Source organism: Labrus mixtus, chromosome 8 (assembly GCF_963584025.1).
Source record: "Labrus mixtus chromosome 8, fLabMix1.1, whole genome shotgun sequence".
NCBI lineage: Eukaryota > Metazoa > Chordata > Actinopteri > Labriformes > Labridae > Labrus > Labrus mixtus.
The window spans coordinates 7,203,312-7,222,220 of record NC_083619.1 but is presented as its reverse complement, the minus strand read 5'-3'; the positions used below and the strand labels follow the sequence as shown (position 1 = coordinate 7,222,220).

At 39.4% G+C, this 18,909-nt stretch overlaps 1 protein-coding gene across 1 annotated transcript in view; it reads right to left on the bottom strand.

The window, feature by feature from the left end:
- Nucleotides 1-4,907, bottom strand: part of slc6a9 (solute carrier family 6 member 9) — an 88,194-nt gene extending 83,287 nt beyond the window's left edge. The window contains exon 1 of the mRNA XM_061043992.1: nt 4,814-4,907. The gene's annotated coding sequence lies outside the window, so the exon portion shown is untranslated. The remainder of the gene's footprint in view (nt 1-4,813) is intronic.
- Between the last annotated feature and the right edge of the window lie 14,002 nt (nt 4,908-18,909).

Below are 18,909 nucleotides of genomic sequence, written 5' to 3'. Positions count from 1 at the left end.
GATTTCTAACATAGTTTGTATTTGTGACCTGGTGTTGCAATGACTAATGCTACTGTTTAGGTTGACAGCAGGAATACTCAGTATCAATGTTAAATAGGCAAGCTTACAAAAAGCTTAAAGTTGCATATAATGACTCCATGAGAATACTGTTTAAAAAACCATCGATGGACTAGTGCAAGTGAGTTATTTTGTAATGCAGGAGTTAACACTTTTCAGGCTCTCATGAGAAACTTAATGTACAAATGTATCTGCAGATTGAAGGATTCTCAGAATTCCATCATTATGCTGTTGACTAATCCCAGTCATAGTTCTGTGCGATACCAGTCAGCCTTGTGGCGACACTGGTACAGTTGTCTTTTATAACATTGGTGATGTTTTGTCTGTCTGTATGTGTTTTTACCCTGTGTTTTTTATATTTTTTCTAATGGACTCCTGAGTCTGGCAATAAAGATGATGACAATGATGATGATTGTTATAGTTGCTCTGTTACTGCTTGGTGTAAAACTATGCAACTGTTGGCAAACATGTCCAGGATAACATCTTTATAAGGTGATTAATAACACTGATTTCCTGTGTTTATATCCTTAATCTGCTGATCTAAAAGGTGAGCTGAGCATTTGTAACATAAAAACTAATTTACGTCATTCCTTGAACAACCATGAAGCTTAAGAGGAGCAGTCCCAATGCTTTCTGCTGCAGCAGTACCACGAGAACCAGTACACACATCATAAAACCCCAGTCAACAGAGGCAGTCCACCAACTGCATGAAGACTTCCTGAGTTTCTTCTTGAGTCAAACTAGAGTACATTATGAGTAAGACATTTGCATAGAGCACAGTGCGGAAATGACTGAGCCCTTTGCAAGATAAATAAGGCGGTGTCTGCTTAAAGCTCAAAAGGAAATAAAATAAAACTCAACTACAAAGCTTTTTAGTCCACATGACTGGACACCATATAATGACTTAATAATGTCTATTAAAATGGTCATTATCTTTCAAAGGTGGCAGTGATTACGAGTACTTACAGTCCTCCTGAACAACCCCTCAAAATGATGTTACAGTTTAAAATGTGGCGTGCTTAAAGGGAGATATAAGTAAGCATGCACTGTTAATATCCTGTGAATGACAAATGATAATTAAATGTCCACCATGAAAAATCCCATTGATATGGACATATCATTTCAAACGGCAGAATCACAAATAACTAGCTTCCATCAAACTTCAGAGCTATATTCGACTTGTTAGCCACTTGACACACTTTATTTAGTTTGAAAAAAAAAAAAAAAGACAGAAGGATGAAATTCAATTTTTCATGAGATTTTTCACAAGCATGCCAAGGGCCGGATCAGAAAATAAGACATAATCCTTTGTCCAAAACAACCGCAACAATTGACACAATCTGAAACTTCTTCACTATTTAGAGCAGCTAAATGGAACTCAGTCACTGAATTCATTTAATTTCTATTATTTACACCCATGCTTTTCCTGTTGTGACATGTTAAAGCATCTTCTGTGAAGGTCAGTAAAGACAGGTTGTAGTCAAAAGTGTGACAGGATGGGTCGTTTGATTTCATTTTTCACTCTGTGTTTCACCCAGCTACACTCCATTTTAGGTCCAGCACAAAAACCCATTTGATGTTTCATGTCTCGGACATCTTTGAGATGTTGATACTGCACTGCTGCACTCCTCGACAAATACCAAACCCCTGAGCCTATCTGTGCACTGGGGCCCCCAAGTGGTTGCATCATATGTAGACACATCCTGTTCTTTCTGATTCTTCTCCTCTCTCCTCATCTCTTCACAGCTGAGTGTAACACAGAGCTTTAACAGCACTGTCAATAACTGAAACTTTGAAGCTATTTAAAACACCTGTTGAAGAAATGTTTAATACTTTTCCATAACAGGTGATTCAAAGTGATACAATCTCAATTACTCTGACAATACACAGTATCTGAGGGTACCAAGAAAAAAGCATTGTTTGAGAGACGTAGAGAAAGTGATGAATGGTCTGTTTTTGTTTTGATTAGAGAAGTAGGGGGTTTTAAGGCACTCCCAACAGCCGTTTTGGACGCCCCTACGTTTGCCAGACAAACAGCAAACCAACAGGTGTTGCAGTGATGAACTGATACAACTAATTCTAGCCGAGCTAAAAAGCCTCTGCGTGTTTCTAATAAGCTCCACGAGCAGAAACGTGGTCAAACTTGGATACTTTTTAAGAAATGCTTTTGAACACAGAAAGGTTTCTAGCCCTGTGTGCATTGGCTCTCAGGAGGAGAGGGAGGACAGCTCTCTCTAATGAATTTGGACTGCAGTGTCAGAGTTACATATCACTCATTTAAAATGAGGCCTTTGCTGTTATTCTTAACAATAAAAAACAGTGTTTGTGTGAATTCTATGTATGGTCATTATCCAAAATTAAAGTGTCACAATTCTTATCTTATCGTGAGGTTGTGGGAAATACCCAGCCCTAAATTAAACATAACATTTTAGTCCTTTGAGTTTGTCTTTTGTAGATTGTCAGATTTATTACAGCCTTATAATCTTATTATATTACACATAAACATGCTGGTTTATTTTCATAACCCAAATGCTGGGTTAGTCGTGCTGGGTTATAGGTTGGGTTGATTTGACCTAACATTGGGTTAAAAAAAATTGCTTATAAGCATGTTACAACCTTTTTTATAAACAACAGTTTCTGTGCTTTTATGGTTGTTGGGGGCACAAAGAATGATTAAAGGGTTGTGATTGGAGTCCCTTTTGACACACTCAAGGTCGTGTGTTACCTTCAGAGCACAGCATAAGGTGAGCAAACAGAAACCTCTCGGTCTGGATAAAAGAAAGGTCCTCCTGTGTGGATAAGGACATGGTGGGTGGGGGGTGGAGTGTGCATGTGTGCATGTGTTGGGGGTTGGGGTTACTGCCATTCGTGCACACACAACTTCTGTTGACATACCCTACTTTAAATATTCAGTCTGGTTACCAATATAGTTATGTCACAGGAATACATACAGAAGATACAGGACAACTATTGTTTTCCTATCCACTCGTTGATTCATATGAAGCTAAAAAAGAAGCTTGAAATGCCAAACAAAATTTCCCAGGTTTGGTCTCAATAGTCCAAAGGCCAAACATATTTAATTTAGTGTGATTTCAATTTAAGAAAAACAGGTTCATGATTTCGATCAATAGCTTTTTTAACATATGCACTCTTGAATATTTCTAGACAATTAAGGAAACTATCACTTAAAATCTTCCTGAGTTTGCTGTTCACACAATTTCCCTCACAGCACGGGACTATTCCTGTCAGACAAGGGGGGGTGGGTTGTCTCACGCGTCAAGGCATGACCTAAAAAGAGCAACATGGAAGTGGCCAATGAAGCCACTGAGAGTCTTCTATACAAAGCTATTAGAGCCTGACCGATTAATTGGCCAGCCAATAATATCGGCCAATATAAGCAGTGTCGGTGCATGTACACACAGTTACTTTCCAGCTGAGTGGCAATCATGTCTTCATTAATTATATTTTCTATAAGTGTTTGATAACTGCATTTGAGGGATCAACGCAAAAATGTGTATCTCTATATCTACAGTCTGAAACATAGATCCAAGAAAGATTTATATCGGTATCAGATTTTTTCTCTTCCTAATATATCATATCAGCCCCTAAAATCCCATATTGGTCAGGCCCTAAAAGCTTTATTAAAAAAATAGTTTTATTATATTAATGCTACGTGTAGCTCGACACATTCACAATATCAACAAAGGAACTGGGAACATACAAACAGAAGCATCAGTTGCATGCCTACATGATAAAACATCACCTACCCCTCCCACTCACTTGAACAGTTATTCTGTACATAATCTGCTGCGTTTTAACATCTCACCGTAATTCACGCACACACAAAAAAATCACTAGGGGGTTTGCAGGGAAAATTTGCAGGATTTTTTTGTGTGAAAGCACCAACTGTGAATCTTTTCTAAGAAAGAAAAAAAAGGCAGTTTCAGCAGCTTTGAAGTTATCACCTAATCTGACACCAACCCCATGGAAGAACCAACAGGAACTCAAAATAACTGTATAGAAATAGTTCCTCTTTAGGCTGGTGGTCTCGTTTCCTTTTATAGGTCAGAAAGCGGCATCAGTCTGTTTCATGACTAATTTAAAAAATCCTCACAGGAGTTTTAACATTCTGATTTTGCTTTTAAATGATCACAGGCCATAAATCCATCATATATTATAATTTTAACTTTTAGGTTGGATTGACTGGACAATAAATCCCCGTACCAGCTATTCCAGACATATCTACAAAATAAATCAAAATAGGTGCTGTGCTGAACCGTCCATCAGTAAACGGTACAGCTTAGCACCACACCTACAGAAGTAAACTACTTTGAAAGGCAGCATTTTAGAGAACACGGAAATACGGCCCCCACCCCTCTCTCTTTCCTCCTTGACTGGAGTCACATCAACGTGGGGGGGTGGGGACGGGAGACCCCCAACCCGTGCCACGTGTTTCATCCTACTGGCATTACAGCTTTTACAGTCTGCGTCTCAAGTGTGAATAACTCTGACAGGTAGCACCTTACAATCAAGTGTCTACTTCACGGACACGTGGTGAAGTTGTTCTTTAGCAGATGGTTGACGCTTATTCTGGCACATTTTACAGCCTAAACATGAAACACAGGAGCACTTTTGGAGAAATAAGTCACCATTCAGCCAGTCTGCGTTGAGCAAAGAAAAAAATCATCCATTGAGAAGACAAGAAGGATAGAAACACCTCATGCTCTGACTCCCTCTTAAAGAGCCGCTGTCTTACCGTGTAGGTGCGCATTCCTCTCCTTCATTCAGTGTGCTCTATTTGTGTGTGTGTGTGTGTTTATTTCAGCTAATAGATCCTAAATAACATTTGCATCACCTTTCTTTCGTCCCTCCTCGTTTTCGGCTCTGAAAACTACTACTACTGCTGTAAGCCCCTCCTTTCTAACTCCTTAAAAGGCGGGGTGGTGGTCTGGTCGCTGACATGAGGGCTCCCATTCTGCGCGCACACACACACACACACAACCTGTCACACACACATGGCGCTTAAATACCGCCTGCTTCCTGCTGAGTTCATCTGCTGGTCTGCCATTAAGATGTGCTCAATTACTGCCTACTTATGCGAAAGCAATCAAGAATCCCTCCCGAGTCATTTTGCGTTTTTCAATTCTTAATTAAAGCTTTAGAGAAGGTGTCTTAAAAAAAGCAAACTTCATCACCGCGGACATGCGCGCAACGTGGTACTGATAAGGATACTACGACTGTGTGCTTGCCCGCCCATCCTCGTCATAAAGCGTTTTGTTGTTCCTGGTTTGGTGCACATGTTCAGTGAATGAATGAATGCATGCGTGTGTGTGTGTGGCTCAGTCTTTTGTTATGAGATGCGTGCTGCAACGGTCCCCACAGAGAGAGGGAGTATTGTGTTGTTTTGCTGGTGGTTTGAGTGTTTGCATTTGTATATAATGCCATTAGATGTGATTGTATTCGATATTCTGTGCATAGACAATGCTACGAATCTCACAGCCCCAATGAACGCAGAGGTGATAGTGGATGCGATGCTCCAGACAGGTGTGGTAGCCTGGACTGCAGTGTGTTATAAATGAAGGCTCCTCATGTAACACAACAGATAAAAAAAAATGTGTGAATGATGACAGATGCAGCAGAGGGATGGATCCCGGACAGAATGCACTCAGGTGTTTTTTGTTTTTTTTTTGCATGCAGATGCAGGCTTTACCTTGTTTCAGGAGCGAGCAGGTTGGGGGGCTGCTGTGCTGGGAGTGCGGAGGAGGAGGAGGAGGAGGGAGGGAGGGAGGGAGAGAGAGAGCGGGGGGGCGGATAAGGTAGAGGAGGAGACACATGCAGGCGCGGTGATGGTCAGAGGCTGACTGAGGTGAGGGGTTTAAACACTCAGGGTGGCGTTCAAAATGTTGATATGGTTGCGTTGCGCACAAAATAGAGCAATCAAAAAAAAAGGCAACACGGGTAAAAGAAAAGAAAAAAAGACAGCCAGGTACATTATAAATATATACGAGGTAAAGTACTCTTAAGTTATAGACCTACCTATTACAGCAGAAACACTGAAATAAACATGGCTTTATAAATAAATAATTATATCATAAGCAACTAGTGGTACTCTAGACTATTTACATTCATTTTAACATAAGACAACATTGTTATAGAATAAAGACATTTAATTACAGCCTTTTGTCACATGTCAAATGTTTCTATCCTGTAAGATACTGTATTGTGTGTAAGATTGGCGCAATTAATTAATCACAATTTCTTCTTTATCGTCATATGGGCATTCGGAAAAAAAACATTGGAAATGTCTAAATTAATTATATTCAATGGTTTTTTATACCCTTTATTTTGAAAGGCAGTTTTGTGAAGTAAGGTGTTACTGTAGCATTACCATTTGTTGTAACTAGTAGGCTATATTTAGTTACTTTTCAGATTCAACGCTGTTACAACAACTGATATTTAAAAGCACTTGTTACTGTACGTGAAAAAACAGCCAGCAACAACACAAGATGAAGGGTTTACTGACATCGATTGGCTACCCTAACATCAGCACAGGAGCATCCTGGGAGAACGAATGTCATCACTAAGCACCGAGTTAAAAAACAACACGCTGCTACTAAACTAGCTGTCAGAGAGAGCTTGGTGCTGCAAACAGCGGAGACACAGGTACAGATCAAGAAGGACACACTCCATTCACACAGACAAGGCGTGATGTTAAATCACCGCCAGATCCACGATCTGTAAACTGGACTATAGACTGATAGACCGGTATGGTGTTGATGATATGCTTCATATATTCTCCACTGTGGCTCAGTGGTTAGAGTCGACCGGAAGGTCCAGGGTTCGATCCCCAGCTCCTGCATCTACATGTCCAATGTGTCCTTGGGCAACACACTTAACCCCGAATTGCTTCGTCAGGGGTGTATGAATGGGATTAGTTACTTCTGATGGTTTCACTACATAGCAACCTCTGCCAGTGTGTGAGTGGGTAGGTGTGACATACGGTGTAAAAGCGCTTTGAGTCAGAAGACTAGAAAGCGCTGTATAAGCTCAAGTCCATTTACCATTAGTAGCTCAGTTACTTTTTCATAATAGGAACTAACTGTAACTAGTTACTACTTTTCAGTAAGTTGCTCAACACTTGATATAGTGTAGGACACTGGAGAGAGAGAGAGAGAGAGGGGGGGGGGGGGGGGGGGGGTAATGACATACAGGAAAAGGGCCAGTTTTGAACCAAGGTCATCTGCTTGGAAGACTATAGCCACCGTACGTGTGGGGGTACCTAACCGCTAGGCCATCTGCGCCTTGGTTATGTCTACATTTTTAGCAATAAATAAGATTAATTTGAAAAACAATGCTTAAATCTTTCTGGACTTTTATGGAACTTATTTTCAGACTGTGATTCCACAACAGTGCCATAACTAAGCTCTGCGCTCATTATGTACTTTCATATTGATTCTGCAACGGCATACTTTTGGTGTCCTAGTTTGTGAATTCACATTGCATTACGTGTAAACACACAACAGGACACACACACACACACAACTGCCTCCAATGGTGGCAAGACGTCAAAGGGGCGTAGATAGCATTGACCCTTATCTGGCAGTCTGAGCAGGGTTTTGGATTCAGGAGCAACTTGTTGCAAAAACAGGTGTTGTGTAAAACATGAAGAACAGCAAATAAACATCCATTTGTGAATTCTAGCAAATATGCATTACTTCATGTTTATTATTTTTTGCACTTTGAATCACAACATTGAACATTGTTATCACATAAATATTTCATGCAATACATTGCACATGCAAGCCACAGTTCCATCATTTTATTCCTGTTGCCATGGAAGTAGGATGCTGATTGGAGGCTGTTTCTTCAAAGGATTGGTTTTTTCAATCATAATAAAATATCAATTTTATGCAGTATTAATTCACAGGGGTTAAGGATCTGGAAAAGTCTTTCACCGCTGTCTCCAAAACCTCTAGAAGATCTTTCACAGTATCTGAAGATTGTCTGAAGACTCTCATTTCCTGCAACGAAACATGGCCAAGAGCTTGAATCTTGCGTGGGTATACTTCCCTGAAACTGTCGGAGGTTTAAGAGGCGGGAGGGTTTTTTTTCTTCCATTTGTCACCATCTCTCTGAAAGTGTTGTATCAGTCATCTCGTGTTTCATAGACAGCCAATCTGGATTTTTTTTATGCAAGTAGTATGTACCAGGAAACATACAGATTGTGTAACATAACTTTCAGCAAACAGAGCAGATGGTGAAGAAGAGCAACTGCTCTTGAACAATCAGACAGAGACAATGGCTTGTGAATTGAGGATCTTTGTAGCATCTCAATCATCCAGTTATTGGCAATCATCACACTGGGCAACTCCAACATTTGTGTGGTCATTGGACATTTTTGTTTTATTTCCTGGTCTGCTTTTGGTTTGGTGCTTGGATGTATCCGAATTTCCAAGTACCTACTCAATCTTTCAGTAGGCAGTAGTCAGTACTTACTATCCGTGCTGTATACTGTTTAGTACCTACTATTCAGCAGGCACACACAGTAGGCAGATGTTTGTTCCTACTTCTTCTGAGTCATTCAGTAAGGAAGTGACGTCATTTACGTTACCCGAACCGACCGCAAAAGGCAGATTAAATAACTAAATAAGATACAGTACAGGAAAGTACAAATGAAAGACAGCAATACACAGAATATAAAGTAAAATAAACCAATAAAGACACATTTAAATAGTGAAATCATTATTTAAATAGAGGGGGAAAGGTTTTATAATAATGCAGACATTTGTTTATTTTCTGTTGTTAATTAAAAGTAGTGATTTCAGTCGGGACTGAAGGATGTATTCAATTAATCCACGCTCGTTTGTTTTGATTTGGAGGCGGACGTGACGATTTACTTGTAATTTCGCACAGCATTGTGGGTGGTAAAATACAAGTCATTTCCTAAAAGCACGCATCCGATCCATACTGCGTAAAACCCGAAAGTTAGTATCCATACTGAAATGTTCAGTATACTGAGGCTGGGCGTGGCTTATGGGCTGCTGGAGCTCTCTGCAATCACTCACCTGATCGTTATCTGTAATCACCGGCTGCAGCATTTAAACCCTGGTTCACCTCTCCCAAACTGCCAGATTATTTCCGCCTACACCGTGGTGGATCGGCTTTTCAGTATCATTAAGACTTTTTTGTGCTTTGGATTACTTGTGATTTATTATCCCTTGTCTTCTTTTTTCCCCCAGTGCCTCCAACCAACGAGCTCCAGCGCCTCACCACCCAGCCTCTCTTTCAAGCCTCATATAATAAATACCCCTTTTACCCACCACCCTGTTTTCCGGTCTTGCTTTTGGGTCCACTTAAAAAAACCTTCTAAGATCATAACAATTTGTGCCAAATAAAAACCATGTTCAGGAAGTTTTTTGGCTGGACAACTGGTCTATTACCAGGAAAGGGTAGGTATGTGTATCAGATCATGAGTTTGTGACCTGGCTAAATTCAGGGATTAGATTACCATTGGTTTGTGCCTGTTGCTTACCAGATTGTGTATTTCTGTTATGATTCAACCTTTCAAACTACAACAATGGTTATTTCACAGACAAGATAGATAAGCGTTTGCAATTGACGATTGTTATGTAAACCATCAAGAACATGATGTAACTTCTCACGTAAGTCCAATTTATTTATTAAGTCAGACACAAAGAGCGAGGAGAGGACCCACAGCTGAATGTAGTGACTTGTCTGTAACATTCCCTACTTACACATGCATTCACAATATCTTTAGCTAAAATAATGCTTAATAGAACTTAAAACACTACCATGCAGAGATAACATTTAGATACTGACCTTTGTCTGTATTTGTTCTCCAGTGCAGTTTACAGGGCAACTTCAAAACACAAAATGCAAAACATAAGCTTACTTCTTTCAAGTCCAAAACAAAGTCAAAATCAAAATCCAAAAGAGAAACAACTAGGAGCCACAAGGAAAACACAGGGACATAAGATATAGGTAGACTAATGAAGTGACAACACAGGGAAGGTACACTGAGACTAAAGACAAGGGGTAATCAGACACAGGTGAGACTAATGACACAGGTGAAGACAATCAGGGCAATCGACATGGAGGGAAACCTGACAAAGGAAGTGAGACAAGATAAGAAACACTGGGAACAAGAACTACAAAATAAAACAGGAAACACTAAAGACACTCAGAGAACTCAAGAATGTAACAGTAACAATAGAGGAAATAGAGAAACACAAGAAGAAATTAGAAAATAAAACAGGAAACAATAAAGCATAAACTTGGAAATTATACAATAAAAAAATACACACAAGGGAAACAAGAAGAAAGAGACAAAATAAAACAGGAAATTAAATCTAAACACTGAAATAAACAAAATACAAAAGTAAACAAGAACAAATATGACAAGTTTACAGTGAAATTATTGAATTTGTTTTAAACAATGCTGTGAACAAAGCATATTCTTTATGGCATTTACATTTTGTTTTCAAACATTTTCATATTTATATAAAGCTTCATGTGACGAGTTTTTGGTGGTCATGATCCAGGTGGAAATTAATATTGACATCTCTATGTGACCTTTAAAAGCACATCAAGCAATCAGCGACAAGTTTGATTTATATTTTGGTACACGTTTAAACGCTTGTTTTCGGGGGAGGTGTCACACGAAGTCGATTACAACACACTGCAGGAACAGCTTTTGCTTACATTTTCCACAGAAGGGTTCAAATTGAGTGACAGGTTTGACTGTTACAAGAGAGCAGGACGATATTTTTCATTAGAGAGCACAAATGATGCCTTTACAGGAGAGAATGAGCAAAGAGATATGATGTATCGTGTTGGTAGTGCTGGATAGCCTAGCAGTTATGTCACATGCCCCATGTAGAGGCTATAGTCCTCGACGCAGAAGCCATGGGTTCTAAACCGACCTCGGCCTTGCAGCATGTCATCCCCACTCTCTCCTCCCAACATATTCTGTCTCTCTTCATCTGTCCTATCCAATAAAGGCAAAAGGCCCAAAAATAACTTTAAAAAATAAGATTGTAGATTGTCAAAAAGGAAAACGGCCACTGGCTTCTGCAGCCAATTCCTACTGCCCAGACTCTGGCTCCAAAAGTGCAAATGTGCAATATGTCAGCGTCCATCACAACGGTATTTTGGCTCCATTTTTGTACAACAGGAGGAGATGGTGGCACTTTATATACATCCATCTTCATGTACAGTCAATAATCTGCACAGTTCAAAAAAAGCAAGTGGGTGTGTTGATGCTGTTCACATAAAGTGGAGTTTGTCATTTCTTTATATTGCTTCATCTTCACAGCTTCACAATACTGAGACTTAAACAGACTTATATCAGGCTTCATAACATGACATGAGCCAGTTTCTGATTCATGTTCATCTCTCTGACTCTCTTTCCATGTACTCTGGGAAAAAAATAAAATACCATTACATAATGATCGTGAAACTTGAAATAATTACAATTTAATAAAACCCCTAGAGTGACAGATGCCCCTAACTATCTAAAGCAGAAAGAGAGCTCAACAGAAACTGTTCCTTTATCACAGGGGTCCTGATCAAGGAAACCGTGCGACATTTCATTAAGACTTCACACATACATGTCCATGATTTTTTAAAAGTATATTTCCATGGTCATTTCATGTTGGCAAATGTAAAAATATATTATGAACAGTCCTATTTTGCTAAAAGCTCTGCTTGGACGGGCAGTGCGTGGACAGAGTTGTATGGGCCTTACTTGACGAAACACTGGTGAAGGGAGGTGCCCACTTGATAAGACTGCTGATGTGCTACCTCTTGCTGTACATCGAGTCTCACAGTTGGGTTGTGTGTGTAAGGTGATTAGAGGCCATGTGGTAGGGTATAGTATCAGTGTTGTCGATATCTGAAGCTCGCATAAACAGACCCTGTCTCAGTTGATGGGCTGTAAACCCTTCTTGGGTTGTTATGGTAATTGATGGCAATGTGGTAAGTTATGTAACCTATCAGTAAGGCATAAATATAGAGGGGAGGGCACATTTGGAGGGGTTGTTCCCAATCAAGCACATTTCCTTTTCATTCTCAGGGATTTAAAAAATATGTTTAAATCTTACCATAATAATAATTCAATAAAGGAAAAAACACTAAATAATGAATTTCTCCATCTGAAATTGGTGCATAAAACACACCACAATTTGAAGAGTTTGACACCGGGTCGATTTCACCACCAATAATGAGAATAAGCCTTCAAACATTTTAGAAGTTGTTTTCTTCTCCTCTTGAGGACACACTTGACAAAGCTTGAAAATGTACAACCCTGCATCATGATGTTACTTCGCCAAGCTTTAGATATTTTAATTGCAAGTTAATGGAAATTGGTTCCTTTTCCAGCTTTATACCACTGAAGTAAGCCAATGGGAAGCCTTGGTGTAACTTACTATTAACAGTTACTGTCGGACTCACTAGAAACAGATGAACAGGGGATGTAGTCAACCAAGAACATACAAACATATCTGGAGAGGACAAATGTTGCTCTCCAGTGGCTTCTAAAGACTGTAAGCAGTAAAAGGCAGTCTTTGCCAGAAGTCATTTATGGCTAACAGCCTGTTTATCACCAGCGGTCTCACCATCCATCCCTTCAAACCCCCTCCCCACTTGGACCAGTAAACTTAGTAAAACACCATCTTTCTTCATCCTTTGCTCCTCTCATAATTCCCACACCCTTACTAGATAGGCAGAGCTATGTTATTTCCCACAGAGGTTTTTACAGCTTGAGAAAATGATAGCATGTGAAGAGCAAGTTTATCCAACTGACAAATATAACATGAAGCCTTTGAACCCACATGCATGGCTGGATATTATTTAAACCATGATTGAGCATGAATACCAGACTGTGAGAAACAAGTCCACACCTAATCCTGTATTGAAACTAACATGTTAGTCATGTGTGTTTTGTCATTATTTGGTTTACACAACTAGAAGAGTGCAACGCCCAAACCAAAATATTTTCAGAGAGATCATGTTTTAACGCCATGTGACAAGTAAGGATAAACCAAAGCAGAAGTCATAAACAGAGTTGTCACACATTTTTGAGAGATGTCATCTATTGTGTCGAACACACTGCTGGCGCCAACCATCCGGCAAACACTCTGCTCCTCCAAATCCTTCCAAAATACCTGACCTGTCAAAATAATACACCACGACAACCGTTTGTTCCAGAGGACTTTACAGCCTCTACAAGCTAGATGTAAGATTTGAGTTGTATTGTATGCCTTAACGTTAGCATAAGTCCGTCCAAATTTGAAAAATACAATCAAGCTAGGCTACGTTTTTGGTGCGCCGGATAGCCTAGTGGTTTTGACGGGTGCACAATGTACAGAGGCTGCAGCCCTCATCGCAGCCGCCCAGGTTTCAAATCCGGCCTTGGCGCTTTGCTGCATGTGTTCCCCCGCTCTCTCCTCCCAACACGTCCTGTCACTCTTCAGCTGACTTATCCAATAAAGGCAAAAAATCACCCAAAAAAAGGAGCTTAAGAAATAAAAAATAGGCTATGTTTTTACTTACGCATAACTGGTGCAACCCAGTTCTGGTTCTTATACTACAATCCCTTTGATGCAGTGATTATGCATTAGTTAAATAAAGGTCAGAAATACTTCTTGTTAGAATACCAATGTTTGTGTTGTGAGAATTAACACACTGATGGTGGTGGTGATGATGGCCTATCAGTAAGGCATAAAAGAGGGGAGGGCACAATTAGAGGGGTTGTTCCCAATCAAGCACTTTTCCTTTTCATTAGGACACAAGTATCATCTGTTTATTTTGAGTAAGAAAACATGTTGTGGCTGTAAAATGTTTGTGAGTTAGGTCCTAAACTATGCAGATGTTTCAGTCAGTCACAAAATATGAAGAAACAGAAGTTACCTAAATGTTGTTATGTGTTGGGAAACGGTAGAATCCCTTTGAGCATGGATCAGAATAAACTACTCAGGGATTTAAAAAAGATGTTTAAATCTTACCATAATAAGTGAGAATTAACACACTGATGGTGGGGGTACTTTTATCTTTTTTGGGGGTGTGAGCAGCATCTTTAAAAGGCTAACGCACAAACTCCAATAACTGTCATGCTTTTTGTGATCTATAAGAGATTTATATAACTGAGAGGCCCCTCTAGTATATCTGCTAAACTAACAAAGAGGTTTCCCCTGCCCACTGTCTGACCTGCTTGACTGTTTTAGGAGTGGTTTGTTTGAGAGAAAGACCCCTTAACATACACTTAGTTACATTAGTTTGAGATATAGATAAGTTTAGATTTCTTAGTACTCTGATGTGATAACCACAGATATTCTTTGGATTTTTAGTTCAGCAATGGTGTGCATGTTTTGGGTGATTGCCTTGGTTTCTGAGAGTGGACTTTGACTTGTGACCCAGTGACAGTTGACAAAACCCAGGATCCCTTGGGTTAGGTAAACAAGGATAAAGGGGCACACATAGCTTTGCCTCCTTGACAACACACACAAACACACTCAGTCAGAATGCTAATCTATCAGTCCCACTTAAGTGAACTCGTAATGAGGCCATGTTACAAAATAGTTCATGTAATAAGATTGAGTTTCCTACATACCCACCGTCTTCTTTTGATTCTAGATATAACTCATGTACATCAACCGTAATATATTTGACAGATATGTCAGTCCAACAAAAATAAAGCTAGAAATTAATTACTAAAATTATTTGATCCACAGTATAACAACTTGACCCAGTGTCATCCAGGTCTCACAATATCAGGAAGCATTATAGCTATTTTTCTATCAAGTGTCCTCTAAACTGCAAATCCAGGTCAAGGCCACAGGGGGCTGGACCCAATCCCAGCATGCATTAGGGGAGGTTACATGTCAAACATTGTGCTAATGTTGGTATTGCTCTGTTTTATTTCAATGCACACCGTGAAAAAAAAGCAGTTTCTCAGACTTTCAGGGACTTTCTGAGACCGCTCCCTCCTACACTGAAGCTCCGGCAGGGAGTGAACTGCATCTGACGTCACACCCTCGTCAAGGTGGAGGTGAAAAATACAGCAGCCAGCTTTGGGACAAACTCACCTCAATCCCACACAGAAAGGACCTTTATATCACCATGAATTTATGGCACTCATATAATGAGTTTGTCCACATAAATAACGTTAGGCAGACTCATTACAATAACTCCACAACATGAGGAATAAGCTACATATTTGGGGGTATTTCTTTTTTTTTATTAATACATTATCGTTTACAAGAGGATTACTTTTTGTTAGTCCCTGCAACATAAGACACTTCACAATAAAATAAACAAGTGTATGTTAATTTGGTCCTCATTATTTTTACATCTGTATTATACAATACTTAAATAAATAAATATATTTAGAGCTGTTTTAAATTGGGGTGTTAATTCAGAAGTGTCATGTTTAATGTCAAACAATAAAAGAAGTTACACCTGTTCAGTAAATCAGCATCAGGGCAGTCTCGCTGTCGGATTAACACTCCACTCTCAATCTGCACTTGTGGGAGGGGATGGAGGGCGGGGGTGTAGGGAGTGGTTTGAAAAAGGCCCTCAAAAAACAAAACCAGTGGGAAATTGACAAAAATTGTAGTTGCTCACGTGGCCACTTGAAACTGGCTCCAAAAGTGAGTCGATCCCCATTAGAACCCATGTTAAGATGCCCATCTCTTCAACAGAGTCATACATGGCTACAGCCTTTTCAGGGAAAATGTAAAGGCATTATGTGCAACATTTTACACATAAATACATCAGAAGTCAAATATATCCTCTCTGAGTCATGACTACAATGAGTGAGACGCGTGCTAACACAACAATACAGACCACAGGCAATTGCAGCTCAATAACAGGACAATTTTGTTTGGCGCTTGTTCTTAATGGTGCTTAATTATGGCGCATTCTGATTGATAACTCCTTCGTGCGACCGCAGGTTGAGAGGGGTTGGAGGTGTGCTGCTGGAGGAGAGCGGAGGATTCTGAATAGCCGAGGAGTCGCCAAACAGCAGTTTGTTTTGGTTTCATGCTGGTGCTCAAGGGTGACATCTACTGGATCAAAAAAGTCACACATCATTTCTTTAAGGCTTGTGCTGGGGTTCCTCTTTCATTATGAAAGTCAGCATCTGAAATACACGATTAATCCTGGAGGGAAATTCAGGCATACAGCTTCTCTTTTCATAATATTAGGGAAAGATAAAAAAATATGATATAAACAGAAATGATTTAAGATATCTAAAGAAGAAACAATGGACTGATAAGAATATAAACCACAGTAAGAAATATGAACAGTGCAAAAAAGTGCAGAGTATTTACAACAGCTGAGGTCAAGAGGTCAAGAGGTACAAAGGACTGACTCGTTCTCATTTTTAAAGACTGTTTTCATTCAGTAAAGAAGTCTGACACACTGGTACTGTTTCATTTTATTTTTAAATCAAGACAGATTTATAAAGCTGTTTTTTGCTTTTTAGTATTCTCAACATGTTGCTTAGAAAGATCAGTATTATCTGCAGATGTGTGCACAGAATGAAAGATAAGGACGTACGGCTCCTGCTCAGTCACTTTGAAATTTTAATTTGGTATTTTTCCAAAGGCTGCCAGAGATAAGGAGAATGGATGAACGCGTGAATCTAACTCCTTTAATATATGCACATTATAAAATCTATCAACAGTTAAATTAATGAATTTGTTTGAAGGGATCATTTCATTTTCATTGGACTCCAAACATCTGGCACACGGACAACAAGCTTGCTTTCACTGACAGTGTATAAAGAAACATTGATAAATCTGTGTTGTCCTTATAAATGAATTATTATTTCACTGCATGAATCATTTATGTCACATATCGATGAACAAGAATTATAAAGTGACCCAGACCTGAATTATATAATTACAAGTTTCCATCCATGGTAAATGTATTAGTTGCACTCTCCTCATTATCTTAATGTTATTATGGGTACAATTTTTTATAATTAAAGGCAAGCATGATATAAACAAAAAAAATGGGCAATATAACCATTCCTCAATTTCTGCTGAAAAGATGTTCAAGCACACGTGCTGATTAAGTGGAAAATGATCTGCAGTTCACACGTAGAAAAATCTACTCTTACAGTCGGGATTGCTTTTTATTCTTGGGTTGCTTTGTATCAACGACGAGAGGTAGAAATAGTAGAACATGTTTTAAAAGCTTTCTTTCAGCTCAGCTTTTACAGATTCATCTTGATGCCACTGGATGTCAGGACGACAACATAGTACTCATCTGTCACAGGGTAACCCTAAATCTCACAAAGCTCTTTTAAGACTTCTGTTTGCAGTCTGTGTGGTGTTATACTGCCTCTGTGTGGCTGAAAGCAGCAACTGCACCACAAGTCACTGAGCACTGCTGTGTGTGTTCTCCTAACAAGGCAAGGCAAGTTGATTTCTATAGTGCATTTCTGCAACAAGGCCATTCAAAGTGCATCACACACGATATTAAAAGCATCATGACAAAGGGGGAAAATAATCATTAAATTGAACATTTAAAAATCACTCAAAAAAACCATTAACAATCACAGATACGGAAATATGTTGGAAATAAATGAAATAAGATCCAAAAGAAATACAGAAATATGACATTAAGCCAAAATAAGAAGTCGAAAATACAAAATATATACACCAATTTATTATCAAGGAATTGTGTTGGGTGTTTGAATGATTACTTTAAGCGAGCACCTCTGCGCACACACATGATCCTGAAATAAGAACTTCCATGGAGTGTGGTCCGACACATATATTGAACACAAAATAATAACTCTGATGCAATTTCTAGATGGAAGTATATTGCTCAAAAAAGATCGGACCTCATAAAGCAAATGTATGAGAGCACATCATGTGCAGTCTGCGTTAATGCAATCATGGTTTTGACTAATGGTGTAGTGCAGGGTATAGGCAGATACACGGAGTATACCCACTTATTTATCAGTTTCCATAGGGGGTATACCCTTTTTTAATTGTCCTCTGATTCACACATATGGTGAAGGGATGACCCTCCTTATTCTGTCTCTAATTGGCTAGTACACACTAACTAAGTAAGGAGTCTTACATTTCACTTCTTGTAACAGAGGCCGTTTATCCTCTGCTGGACTGGCAACTTAAAAAAAATCGGGGTGGGGGGGATTAAAAAAAATCGGGGTGGGGGGGATTAATAGTATACCCATTTCTTCAGGCACCACTACACCGCTGGTTTTAATGACGACTACCACTGTTGGTGATCAGAGATGTAACGTAGGAAACGTATAGCTGCTTGCTCATAGTCGTCTCAGAACTAAATGACCTAAGTAAAAGAGGGCCATACCATACATTTTCTGTCCTCATCTGTGACTTCCCCTTGGACTTAAACACAGATGATAACATTAAATAATTCTGAAGCTCTGTGTTACTTTAACAGCAACACTGAGGAAAACTGTGGCAGGATTGAAACATCAAACTCATATCATCATCATATCAACAATCTGAATTGAATAGATGACGCAGGAGACAGGCAGCTCAGTGAGAACAGGTGTACACAATAAGCTAAATTAACAGAGAAACCTAGGAGGACATCTAGTGGAGAAACTAAAACACAACAGGGAACCATGGGATCTGTGACACATGGAATCATGCATCATCCTAACATGAACCTCCAAACTCTGACTTTTTAGAAGAAGTTAATAAAGGGACGTTATAACCATTGGGAAGTGTAACAAATAGGGGAAAACAACAAAAGATGGCAGTGTGTATCAATACCATACATTCAAAGCATCAAGATAAGGCAGAGGTAAGAAAAGTACAGAAGTGTTGT